Raw genomic sequence first — 14,034 nt, forward strand, 5'->3', positions numbered from 1 at the left:
TCCTCCCCAGTCTCTCTATATCATTAAGGCTTTGAATTAATGAGCTGATTAAGGGGAAATAATGAAAAAGACGGACACACACTGAGCGCTGGCAGAGGTGGAGTGATTCGTGTGTGTGTGTGTGTGTGTGTGTGTGTGTGTGTGTGTGTGTGTGTGTGTGTGTGTGTGTGTGTGTGTGTGTGTGTGTGTGTGTGTAAAAACAAAAAAAACAAAAAAAAACCCCGAGCCCGGTCCAACTCGCACACCTCAAATTTCACGCAGAGCAACAATTCTGGGACTAAACCCAAATACAACAGTCGGTCAGACACACAAACACACAAACTGCCTGAATCACATCTAAAACTCCAGCAGAAGACGTGATGAAGTAAGTGATGAAGCGATGAAGATGATTTATAGCAGCGAGAAAAAGAGAAGAGTCGCTGAAAGCTTTTTCTGATTTCCACAAGTCACAGTTTTGTTGCACACACACACAAAATTGTGTTTCCAGCGACGCTCGGGGGACATTAATCATTGAGGTGTTTGATGTGGCATCAGGTAGGTCAGTATTGGAAGATTTTTTTGCCTTAATCTACTAACTCATCGTGTGTCTATTAAAGATGCCACTGATATGAACAGTGTTGCTCAATGGGTGAATAATTGGTCAGTTTTACTCAATAAAAACATAAAGAGATGCTTTTTTTCTCGCATGGATCCAGTAATGAGAAGTAGAATGTTTTTATATAATGATTTCCTTGATTGTGTATGGTCATTAGCGGCATCACTGGACTCATTCAGACACGAAGCAGACAAGTCTACGTGCTGTCAGTTCAATAGAGAGGAGTGCCCGTCTAAAAGGGGCTTGAGTCACTGCTGTAATGCTAGCCAAATAATTCCTGCTGCTGCTTCACACTGAAAGCATTCGACTGGCAAAACAAAGGCTGGCCTTTATATTCGGCTAATCGCAGGAAAGGCATTCATCTAAAATAAGCAAAACAAGACAATTAACCCCTTGAGGTCGAAACCACATTTTCAATTATCAGTTTGCCTGTGCTCGTTTGTTTGCATAAATCAACAAGAAGTTGATTTAACACAAGAAAATGTGTAAATACAATTGCAGATACTGAAGACCTTTAGTATGGGTTATATGATGATGGATTTATTGTCTTTGACTCATGGCTGGACAACAGAGCTTCTGAAGCTATTATAATTGTGTCTGAATGGTGCATTACATTTATCTAAGCCTTTATTATATTTTGCTGTTGATGTCATGGTAAATTCAATTCAATATCTTTTATAAAGCGCTAAATCACAAAAACAGCTGCCTCAGGACGCTTTATATGGTAAGGCAACAATAGAACACAATAATAAAGAGCAAAGACCATCAATGAGCAAGAACTTGGTGACAACAGGAAGGAAAAACTCCTGTTTGCCAGGAAGAAACCTCCAGCAGACCTGAGCTCAGGGAGGGGCTGTGACCGGGTATGTCAGCTTTGATTTCAGAGCAGGTTAACTTTAAATGTCATAATGTGGGAAAAAAGCAAACAAAATGATGCACAACTCTTTCCACTGTGGAAAACCATCCACACCATGTGCACCCTCAAATCAGATCCCAGGTCAGTTATTAAAACCGAGCTCTGAATTCTGTTGTCTAAACTGAAGCCAGTCTGGATGATAACTTTAGGATTAAAGTGCCACTCAGTACTTACAACACCGCCCCGTCTCCCTTCCCTCACCCCCAACTGGACACGGCAGACAGCGTCCCCTCCCTGAGCCTGGTTCTGCAGGAGGTTTCTTCTGTTTAAAAGGGAGTTTTTCCTCCCCACTGCCGCCCACGTGCTTGCTCATAGGGGCTCATCTGCTTGTTGGGGCTTTCTCTGTTTTCTTTATATTAGTGTAGCATCTTTACCTTACAGTATTAAGCACCTTGAGTCAACTGTTGTTGTGAAAAAAATAAACTGAACTGATCATATGAGAAAGAAATACTTCTTATTGACCACATTTAAGACGCAAAAGTAAAACCAACAAGTGTATATTTTGGTTCTCTTCTTCCTTGACAATATTGATATTTTCTAATGTCTCGAGGTTTGGCACCAGTATCCTAGACAGCAGACACATCCGAGTCTAATCTGGACTACTTTTGGCACTGAGGTCTCACTTGCAGCGCTGCCAAATTTTTCATGGGCCAAATGTCACAACACAGCTGACATCTGGCCCATACAAGGTGTGACTGAGACCCAGTGTGGCACATGAGGTCCAAATGTTCAGCGCTATCAGGGATGCTCTGAGATTTAAAAAAAAAAAAAAAAAACATTCACTGAAGCTCATGAAAATCCTTGTCAGAAACAATCAACTCTATTATTAGCAACTGTGTTCTTGTCAAAGAAAAAACAAAACAAAACCACACAAATATTTGAAGATCATTAGTTATTTAAGACTCAAGTCTCATGTTGCAGAGCTAGCTGACAGCTGACTGGCAAAATCATGTAATTATAACTTGATTCAAAGCTGAAATGAAAATGGCAACAACAAGATAAATATTTGATCCATTTAGGTTTTGTTTAAAGTTTTTGAAATGTTGACACATTTAGTTGGTTAAAATTCCTTCTTACTTACACACTTTTGTTAAATTGCCACTGCAGACTCATTTCAATTTAACTGCCTTACTTTTCCATTCATATGCACTTAGTATAAGAACCCGTCTTACATGTGTGTAATCTCTGTTTCCAACAAACTTCCAGCCGAGGTGGATTTCATTTCATGATGCTTTATGGTTGCGACACGGGGCCTCTGTGACGCACCCCAAGGCCCTAGTGACCTCAGCTAAGACGGGGTCCTCGCCTCGACTTGCACCCCACTGTTCGAACCATCTGCTGGGTCTTTTCTGTGGCAGCCGGCCTCAGGAAACACACTGCAGCAGGGGGTTGATGGGAAAAGATGCTGTGAGTTTTACTGTTGCTCAAGAGTGTGTCTGTTTGGGTGCATTTGAAAAAAAAAAAAGTTTTAAAAGTTGAGACAGAGTCACTGAGCCAACACCTCGCAAAGTTTTAATGGCCTAAAATAAATGAAAGTTTAACCTTAACTCTCTGTAAACTCTTACTAACAAGACTTCCAAGTCTATGCTTATTGGTCAAACTTTTGTTTTTCCCTCAGGAAACTGAAGTTAGAACAGATTCAGCCAAATAGAAGAATTAGAAATTCAGTAGAAATGTTGAGAATCTTGTTGGGTGTAATAATCTGACATCATATGGCTATTTTATGAAAAAAAGGACATTAAGTTTTATTTTTATTTTTTTAAACCACACGCACCCATTCTTCTGATAGACAAAACTGAACTAAATATGCTTTAAACAGGTCTGAGCAGCTCCACTCGGCTAACCACATCAAGCAAAATGAGTAAATGCTCTGCAGCATTCAGGTAAACTATGAACGATAGCTGTAACTCGATCCTGCTGATATGTCACTGTCACATAACCCTCCTGGTTTGCCTCTGTTTACATTCATTCCCTGACTGGATGGTTTACAGTGCCCTGAATGCCTGCTGCACTCGGCAATGTCACTGTTTGCATTTCTACTTGTGCACTCATGTGTCTGCTGTGCTGTGCCATCATTTGCGATATTGAGCCGTTCACGCTGAGCCTAACAAATCCTGATAGCAGTTTCAGTGAAACGCAGGAAGGAGTTTCAGTCTGTACTCTTACTGCCCGAGCTATGAAATACAAGTGTTACTGCAACACTAGAAGACAGAACAACAATTTGAAACCATGAACGTTTGCAGTGTCTGATCTCAGGTAAAGCACAGTTACATACCTGATCAGGAGAGATTATTTTAAGTGAAAAAAGCCTTTTTCATGTAGCATCAGCATTTGTACCCCTTTACTAGATGAGTGTCTGCACTGTTATAACAGCTGGCCGCAGGACTGGGAATGATTTTCTAAACTCTATGAACATGTTCATTTTTAACACTTTTAGAATGAGGACAGACTCACAAGAGCGACAACAAACTGCAAAGGCTAAAACTGCCGGCTTATTTTTATTGTTTTCATCGCTCCAGTGCTTACTAGATTACAAGAAGTGTAAGGGAACAGGTTACCAATCCAAAAACCTGAATAAACACGTCTTTAAACGCTATAAAAGTTTTCGTTTTTTTCCCCTGGTGGATTGTGACTCGTACGGAAACGTATTAATAATGCACCAAGTTTTGTACTCATATCTGAGGTTGCAAATAACTGCAGTTTGAACAAAAGCAAAGGGTAAAATAAATAAACCTAAACAGTGCACGGCTGATCGGCTCACTGGGGTCACATCAGATAATAACTTGACCATGAGAAGCTGATATTTTTAAAAGTCAGCCAAACATGGTTCCTTGTATTTGCTTTTCTTCAAGATCTCAGAGAGTGACAAGGAACAAGCCGCTGTGGACGGCTGGGAAAATGGAGCTGTTTATGGGAACAAGAACTACTTTAAAAAACACAGTGGATAACACCGAGGGAATGAGAGACTGAGAACATGGAGGCAAGAGGAAAACGGTGATGGATGGAAGACAGAAGGGGAAGCGGAGGAGAGGCAGACACACACACACACTCAGGCACGCTATAATATGAGTTGGCAGACTGCGAGCGAACAGAAGCAGATCATAGAAAGCAGTCATTCAGATCAGACGACCATTTAAATCAACCGGTCACACCGAGAGGTTTCATTTCAGTCCAGCATGGGTTTCTGAAGCCCACCCCAGCAACGTATCTGGACCGAGAGAGCTGATAAATGATTTCACTAATTGATATATTTAAACTCTTACATCAAACTATTTTAAAAACATTCAGTATTTTATCAGCATACGGTCCACTCATTCTCCGCAGGGTGCAAAAAGCCTCTGAAACAATCAGTTGAATCAGGTCCAGATGAGCCGCCATCAAGAGGACATAATTATATAAACAGAGAAAGGCTGTTAGTGTGCTGATGTAAAAATATGCTAAACACCTCACTCTTAAAATAGAGCGGCCTGTAGCTGCTGCACATGCAGCCGAACCCCATCGACACGACCAACACGGCTGACTCTCGGACAAAAAGCAGCGCTGTTAAACGCGACCGCCTTGCTACCGAATCTGACGGCAGAAATTTTAAATCTCCACAAAGCCATCCTTTAAAGTTTCCAAAGATGTCAAACATAATAAGCTTTCAGAATATTTAAAGCCCCGTGTTAAATGATCTCCCCCTCAGTGGAGACATCTCAAAGTAAACAGCTTCTCTGGGAAGCCATCGAAGCTGTGCTGGCTTATCCTCTGGGGACAATAGTCAGCTTTTTGGCGCGCTAGCAAGATGCTATGCAAAGGAGTTGCATGTTAGTAATTGTTTCTCTCAAATATGATTACTCGTGTAAACGGAAACTGAAAAGTCCCATCTCTTACCTACAGATTCTGCACTTTTATTTGCAGATATCTCGCTTAGCACTTTAGGCATAGTCTGATAAATTTTAGGTGATGCCAGGTTCTCTTATACCGTGTGAGATATTGGCTGTACTCACAGCTTCAAAAGGCTTTTACCTTTCAGGGCCAATGAAGCCACATTTTCCTCTTTTCAAAAATCTAGTCAGGACTTTCCATTTAATAGGAAACAAAAACAGCAAAAATGCACGAATACACTACAAAAGATCCAACAAAAGCAATCTCTGTTCCAGAATGAGCCGTTTATTCACATTTAACTCTGGGCAGCTCTACAAGTAAATCTAAAAACAAAAAACAAAAAAACAAAACGGGTAAGACAGCCATCATCGAGCCAAAATGCAAAACCCTAAGTACACAAACTTGTTGTCGCCATCATCTTGTTAGCACCTTCTGTTTGGAACTGGCCACAGTGTAAATAACACTGAACTGAACTGGGGGAAAACTAATGTTCTTGGGGCCTCTGGGGTCCAATTTGAAACTGGAGAGGAGCGGTCGAGAACTATGCTGGATGCCACCCAGAATGAAAAGTAGAGCTGAGATTGGTTCATGTCGGGACATGTGGCTGAGGTCCGCTCCGATCAACCCAAAAAACCTATAACAAGCTTGTCCGGTTGACATCTAAACAAATCCTCATCCTTCATGCCCGAGACCCAGAGAGGAGGAATCAGAGTTTTAGAGCTGGAAATGAGGAGACTTTCAGAAAGTGGAAAACTTTTGTTGAGTCATGTTCAAAAGGTTAAAGATTGAGCTCATGAGGGCGCTCATAAGGAAAGTCTTTCACCTAAAACTCACCAAGTTCTTGAGGCCCTAACCTCTCAGAATTTAGTGGAGAATTAGAATACTAATGTTCTGATGTTTTTCACTTTTCAGATCCTGGACAGCTGGGAAACTCAGAAAATAGATGGAGAAAGCAGATTATAGAAAGCAGTCCCATAACCAGAGCCAGAGAAAGGTGTGTGTAGAGTGTCAGTAATTGGCTGATATATGAGAAGAGTGCTTGTTTGAGGGGCAGCGGGGTCTCAGCAGGAATTCATTTCTTAAAAACATCCCGAAGCCTTCAATTAACCCCGTTAGCCCCCTCCCACCAACGCCACAAACACATGAGCAGCTGAATCTGCCAAAATAAACAGCCAATGGCATTCCTGAAAACCCCCAGCAGAGGAAGAGGGGTGAAGGGGAGCTTGAGAAATGAGCAGAAATAGGAATGGATGGGAATGAATAAAAGAGCAGGAGTAGTTTCTAAAAACTGGCAACACAATAAATGGAAAGGGCTTTCAAAATAAAAGGCAGCAGCAGTTGTAGCTCTTACTTATTCAGTGTTCAGGCCTGTTGATCCCTGGTGACATCAATCACCTCAGTCTCCTGAAAGAAGCACAAAAAACATGACTCGAGTTATATATAAAAAACCTGTTTGGGTAAAGAGCAGAGGCCATTAGTCATCTGATATCTCACAGCACAGCTTGGATTTGCTGAAAACTGAAGGAATGAATGGCTGGCCTGAGGGTTGCACTAGGATTACAGGTCAAATCCAGGTGACATATTTGTTCCTGATTAAACCTGAGGACTGCAGGGACTGCATCGTGTTTCTTTTGTCGATTCTATCTGAGGAGCTTAAGGGCAACGATCCAGACTTTTCCTTACAAATCCTCCCCATTATTTTTTTTTTCTTTTAGTACTTTGTCTATATTTACCCTGATCATCTCCCTCGTGTGGAGTTATTAATGACTCTATGCTGGCATCATAGTTTGTAGCTATCTGACTAACCATGCAACATGGGCTGGTGTGAATATTTCAGAAACTCCTGATCTGCTCAGATTCTCCCACACGGCCATCTCTTGTTTTTGCAGAGAATGGCCCAAAAAAGAGAAAATATCCAGTGAGCGGCAGTTCACGGGGTTAAAATGTCTTCTCGATGTCAGAGTTTAGAGGAGAACGCCCTTTGGCTGCTTTAAGCAGATACAAAGGAGACAGTGACTCAAATAGCCACTCATTACAACCAAAAGAGAACGCAGAAGAGCATCTCTGATTGCACAACACATCGTACCTTGAAGCAGAAGACCACACCGGGTGTCACTCAAGTCATCCAAGGACAGGAAAACCAACCCATCGTTCACACCGGCTCACCAAAATAAGACAGAAGACTGGAAAACATTGCCTGGTCTGATAAGTTTCAATAGCCGAGGCACAATTTGGTATGAATACCATGAAAACATTGCTCCATCCTGCCTTGTATCAACGGTTCAGGCTAAGCTCAAATCTCAAATCATCTCAAACTGGTTTTTTGAGCATGATAACTAGTCCATGTGTTCTGGACTCTGTCCCTAGTCTTAACGTTATCAATTAAAAGTGTTATAAACACTTAAATCTCTGATTATGAGTTATTATGTACTAAAGGCATGTGCCATCAGAACACAGCAACACCACAAATCATCAAATACTTCATGATTTTTGTAGACCGAGCCTCATGTCCAGCTATGAATTAGCTGGACTTCATTTGTTGGTTATTGTCACATTTTCCATACAAAGTCTGGGTACCTCAGCCTGCTCCGTGCACAAAAACAGAAATGAAGTGTGTCCTGAGAGCTGCAGAGCCTGCTACACAACGAGCGTGGAGATCACAGCGAAGCCAGTGATGGCATTTTTAATTAAACCTAGTTCATTCACAGCAAGAGCCAGAAATATTATACTATCTATTAGAGAAAAGACATATTACTGCCTGGACTAATAACAAAAAGCTGGAGCTGTGCCCGAGCTTAAACAGAGCCCTTCACTGGGGCATACATTAAACTAAAGGCATTTTAATTTGTGATAATACAGAGAGAGGGTCTCAGTTTTCCCTCTCATACTGATAGCATTAAGGCTTATAGGCACACCAGGTAAAACAAAAGGACTTTTTAAACTAAAAAGATAAAAAGAAAAGAAAAATCAATTTGGGGACTAATCTTCATAATGAGACAATCAAGCAGACAAAAAGCTACAGACGCTGAGAACATTTAATGAACAAAGCCCAGCTGAGGTGTAAATGTTGCTGAATAAGCCTGCAGTAATACGGTTCACAGGTATCTTCAATTTCATTTCACACTGCGATGAGGACGCTGCTCGCCTCTGCTCCAGAAACAAGAATTAAGGTCGTCCGTGCCTCCGTTCGCATCACACTGAAACCAGCAGAAAAAGAAGCTAGTGAGGCGAGACTGTGTGTGTGTGTTTGTGTGGTGAAGTTTGTTTGGCAGCACTTCTAACAATGTCGAGGCCCTCGGTGCTATCCAACAGAATAGCCCAGTCTGTCTCGACTATCTCAAAGAACCATATGCTTCTGGATCCCAGCGCCCAGTCGCGTGTGTGTCTGTGTGCATCTGTGTGTGTGTCCATATGTTCTAGCATCTAAACATCCAGCATCTAAAAGATCCAGATGGCGAAGCATCAGTCGACACAATGTTTCCTTCCATCAGCAGGAAGTAACTTGAAAACCGTAAAGACAACAAACATTCATCATCCGGGCTTTAGGAGCCGACCACACCGCTCACTTGACAATTATAGAGTAGTTATCATATTACGATAAGTATAACACACACACACACACACACAAAAAAGTGCTTTTTATTTCTAAAGCGCACAGAGCCGCGAGATGACGTGGAGAATAAGGAAACCTGGCGTCTGAATAACCCAAAGCGACGGATTAAATCTTGAAGGAACGACAGCAACTGAGGTTTAGCTACAAATCAGACAAATTCTGTTTTTTAAAATGTTTTTATTTGGAGGCTTTTGTTCGACACGTGTGTGTGGATGATGATAAATCCTGCAGCAGTCCAACAGAAGATACAGCCTCTTCCCCAAGAAACAGACACACAACAGAGTGACTCACATTTCCAAGTTCATGTTATTCCCAAACGGCAATCTACACTTCCTATGACCAAAAACCATTCAAGGGGCTGAAACTGAGATGCTCTATGAATCCTCATATTTTTAAAACTCACGTGGACAGGCTTATACGATAAACAGTGATTAAATAGTTACTGTGATGCATTCAAGGTAAAAACAAACCCCAAAACGTTTGTTTTTACCTTTTACTTTTTGTTTACTCCTGTGAATTTTGGCTCTTTAATAAAATTTTGGCTCATTTATAAATGCAGGTAAATGTAGATATGTTTCAGGAATGAACATTAAAGTGTGACTTTGATTATTTAGTGTATTCTAAACATTGTGTTAGTTCAGGGAGACCATGAAGTCAACCTCAGTCACAATCCCGGTACATTTAGGTCCACACTAATGTGTTTTCGTTTGAAAACGCAACGTTTTCTCTTCGTTTTGGCCTTCCGTCCACACTGAGACGGCGTTTTCGGTCGCGTTGTAGTGTGGACAGCGAAACCGGAGCCTTTTCAAAAACAATGACACATTTTAGTTATGTGATGCAGTCATGTGACCAATTAAACTAAGATAGCGGAGGGCATTACACAGCAGTTGTTTTGTATCAGTCTGCTTGCTCAGACAGCTTTTCTTCAAATTTTTTAATTCTCTTTTGCAACTTTGTATTTTTGTGTTACTCGCAGCAACAGCTCCACCTCATTGTTAGTCCATTTAAAAAACTCGGTGCTTTTCCTCAACATTTTGCCGCGACGTTTCAAAGAGCCGAAAATTTAAAAAGTGGCAGACAGATATGAGGCAGGTCGAATTTTTTCAGCCGTTTCAATGTGGATGAAGAACTCTGAAAACGTCTGAAAACGTTTTCAGACGTACATGTTTTCAAATTTATGTGTGGACGTAGCATTAATCCCAATGCCAGCTCAGCAATATTTAGGTTGCTTTACACCTATTGTGCATCTGCAAACCACTTTGCTATAGCTCAGGTGGCAGAGCAGGTCAGCCACTAATCAGAAGGTCGGTGGTTCGATCCCAGGCTGCCTCCTGACTGCATGCCAAATATCCTTGGGCAAGATACTAACCCCATGTTTGCCTACTGGTGGTGGTCAGAGGGCCCGGTGGCGCCTGTGTCCGGCAGCCTCGCCTCTGTCAGTGCGCCCCAGGGCAGCTGTGGCTACAATGTAGCTTGCTATCGCCAGTGTGTGAATGTGTGTGTGAATGGGTGAATGACTGAATGTAGTGTAAAGCGCTTTGGGGTCCTATGGACTAGAAAAGCGCTATACAAATGCAGGCCATTTGCTACCCATCTCCACCATTGCACCACATCATATCTGCATGAACACCTCATACCAGCTGCCAGCATGGTGGAAGGGTGATGATTTGGGCATTTTGGAGTCACCAAGACAACCAAAAGCTCCTTCCTCTGTATACAAAAGTAACCTCGAGGCTTGGCCCTAACCTGGGTGATGTGACAGGACAATGATCCCAGTCACAGCAGTACATCTACAACAGAATAAATGAACAAGAGAAGAATCGAGCTGCTGCAGTGGCCCAGTAAAAGTGGGACTTTAAGAGAGCTGTGCAGGGAGGAATAAGTGCAAAACTCAGTGAACTGAAGCAACATCGCAAAGAAGAGTGAGCAAACATTCCTCCACTTATTTACTGATGGAGTCTCACTGCCAAATATATATATGACTACAGACAGAAATCTCTTTTTTTGGACTACAGCAATCCTAAAATGGAATCCACTTTGTCAGTCGGGCTACTGCAGAACACTTAAATGACTTAAAACACACTATAAATAATATGAAAGTTTAAAGTTCAACCGCTGTTAGAGACTGTGGTAGTCAATCCAAAAAGCATGCATTATAATTAAAATACTTTTAAATATTGTAATACAATTTTCTTATGACTAGCAAAAGGTCAGTTAATCACAAGCCCATTGTCTCATAATGACAAGATAGTAAATCAAAATTAGTAGCTCTGAAAATGATAATTGGAAGAAAACGGCATGTATTCTTCTCTGCTGAGATCATTTTAAGTAAAATAAAGGAATACCTCGACCTGCGGTGCGTGCACTATGTGCAGAGATAAAAATGGTAAACTTTCTTTTTCCTTAATTGGAGCCCTGACAGGTACAGAAACACAAGAATCTGAAAATATCTGAAACATTTCCGTGAGTTTTATTAAATTTTCAGAAGGCTATTGTGCATTCTTCTCTTCAGCTCACCCTGCACTGACCTCCTCTCCGCCTCTTTCATTTGCACTATGCTTCTTCTATTGAACGGGATTCAAAAACGGGCTCTGCTGTCAGTCAGCAAATGGTAGGAAAAAGCTAAACGGACCTGGGCTGCATTTTATTTTGATTTAAAACTTTCTTCAGCACTTTTTTTTTTTTACATATATAGTGTGATGGTGATGTGAACTGAATGCATTACCACATTGCAATGATTTATATTAGGGGGCAGAAATATAAATCCTGATTTGCTTTCCATTTTTGGCTCTGCTGGAATACAAATGAGGCAGACGGAGGATGGAGTGTCACCCAGCAGGTCCAGATTGGAGGCAGGGATGCCACTCTGCTCATGCTCTGACCTCTGTGCCAGAAAAACACACACATACACAGCGCGAGCCAAGAGAGACAGTCAAAACAGAGGCTGCCCCAAACACACTTTGCACTTTCCCCTAAATAAAAACTGCAGCAGCTGCTTCCAATGACCGAGCTCGTGCAAAATTCGAGTGCGCTACCTGCCCGTCACCAGGCAGCAGCAGATGGACAAAGTCTAAGACAAACCGAGGACGAAAGGGGAGTGTGCAGCAGCTACATGGCTTCGTATTCTGCTCATGAATTGGTGTGAATAATCTTCAGGTGGACACAAACATGCCCGCTAATCAACGCTAATGTCTGCAGGTGCTAATACATTAGCCGCAGCGTCTTAAGGAGGATGCACAGAAATCAGGGAGGCAAAACAGAAAGGGGGGGAATGTGTGTGCAAGCACTGTGAAAAAAATAAATTAGCTATTTTGTCAAAAAGGATAATGAATGTTAAAACTATGCAAATGCTAAGAGCATCTGCATAAGTCCTTTTTAAACATGGGATTTCCAAATGTGTATGTGTGCGTGTGCGTGCAGGCTTATTTGTGTGGGACTTTAAGCAATTAGGACAGGAAGCAGAGGCGCGCTGTTGCTTTGGCTTCCCAGTGGAATTAAGTTATGCACCATCAACACACACACACACACAAAAGACCAAATTCCCATACTGACCAACAACCCGGTCTCAGCTGTAAAGCATCACATGTACACACACTTTAAGAAAAAAAAAACAAAAAAAAACAAAAAACACACCCTCAACTTCCTCTTGACCCACTTCCCAAACAACACGCCACCTCTCTCGTTCCATCCATCTCCCCATCCCTTCATCCCGCAGGAAAGCAAAGCAGGACACTTCTGCGCTGTGTCACCAGATCACTCACACACACACACACACACACACACACACACACACACACACACACACACACACACACACACACACACACACACACACACACACACACACACACACACACACACACACACACACACACACACACACACACACAGATTGTTTATGAGGCCAAAGGCATGCAGGGAGAAATCTTCATCCAAACTGTGCTGTACTGAGTCTTTATGCAACTGTGCTGCTCTTTTTCAGAGTTCAAAAATGTAATGAGGCCTCTGAACAGGACTGATACACAGACCTCTGCATTATTACTATAATGCACACTGGAGCCAAAACACGCAAATCCTCTCTGCATCAATAACACAGCGGGACCACGGTGGTCTTTATCGATGTAATGGCCAGAGCCAGAGCAGGATCGCAAAGTTCTTCATCTTGGGTCATGATCAACGTTAATGTTACAGTCTGGTGTTACGTCGTCTTCTCATGGACGTGGCGCTCACGGTTTGTGCACATGTTTCTTGGCACGTTAGCTTGTAGAACCTGAGGAGGAGCAGAGATGTGACATGAATATTGGATAGAAACGACCCTTAATTTAGAATAGTTCCCATGTCTTTCCAAGGGGAGCAGCATAGACGGAGATCCTCCTCACTAACATCTGATGCAAACCCAGTCATTTGGTTCTATAAGCAGACATGAAGCAGTGCCAGTGGAGTCAGTAGGTTTACACATTTGCCGATGCTGCAGATTAAACAAAAGACTTGGGTATGGAGAAAAGAATCTTATATGCAAAATTTTTTATTGTTTGGTTACCCACTTGGGGTGTTGGTGGCGTGTCAGCAGCAATCCACACACTGTTTCGGCCTGCTGTGGTGAAGAGAGGTGAGCGTGAAAGCGAAGCTGCTGATTTACCAGTCGATCTACATTCCTACTCTCACCTTTGGGTAGTGACCAAAACATTAAGATTGCTAACAGAAGCAGCTCAGAGTAGAGCCGTTACTCCTCCACATCGAAAGGAGTCAGCTGAGGCAGTTCAGGCATCCGACTAGGATGACTCCTGGACACCGACTAGGTGAGGTGTTTCGGCACTGTCTTCCCAGCACAAACCCAGGACCCGTTGGAAAGATTAAATCTGTAGGCTGGCTTGGGAATGTCTTGATGCCTCCCACAGAAGAGCTGAATGAGGTCTCCCAGGAGAGGTACTCCTGCTCCCGTAACCCAGATAAGCATCAAAACACGTCTGGATGGTTTGGTTCTAATTTAGTCATCAAAACTTGTGTTGGTGACAACATGTCTGAATAGGCCAAACATGTTTA

The 14,034-nt window shown here is 42.3% G+C and overlaps 1 protein-coding gene across 3 annotated transcripts in view; it reads right to left on the reverse strand.

The window, feature by feature from the left end:
- Positions 1–14,034, reverse strand: part of plxnb2a.1 (plexin b2a, tandem duplicate 1) — a 241,960-nt gene that overhangs the window by 143,563 nt on the left and 84,363 nt on the right. For 2 of the 3 annotated variants that reach the window (XM_080887369.1, XM_080887370.1), the window contains exon 3: positions 6,730–6,782. The exons of the other annotated variant lie outside the window; for it this stretch is intronic. The gene's annotated coding sequence lies outside the window, so the exon portion shown is untranslated. The remainder of the gene's footprint in view (positions 1–6,729; positions 6,783–14,034) is intronic. 3 annotated transcript variants of the gene reach the window in all.

Source organism: Rhamphochromis sp. 'chilingali' (genome assembly GCF_963969265.1).
Source record: "Rhamphochromis sp. 'chilingali' genome assembly, chromosome: 7".
NCBI classification, from domain to species: Eukaryota; Metazoa; Chordata; class Actinopteri; order Cichliformes; family Cichlidae; genus Rhamphochromis; species Rhamphochromis sp. 'chilingali'.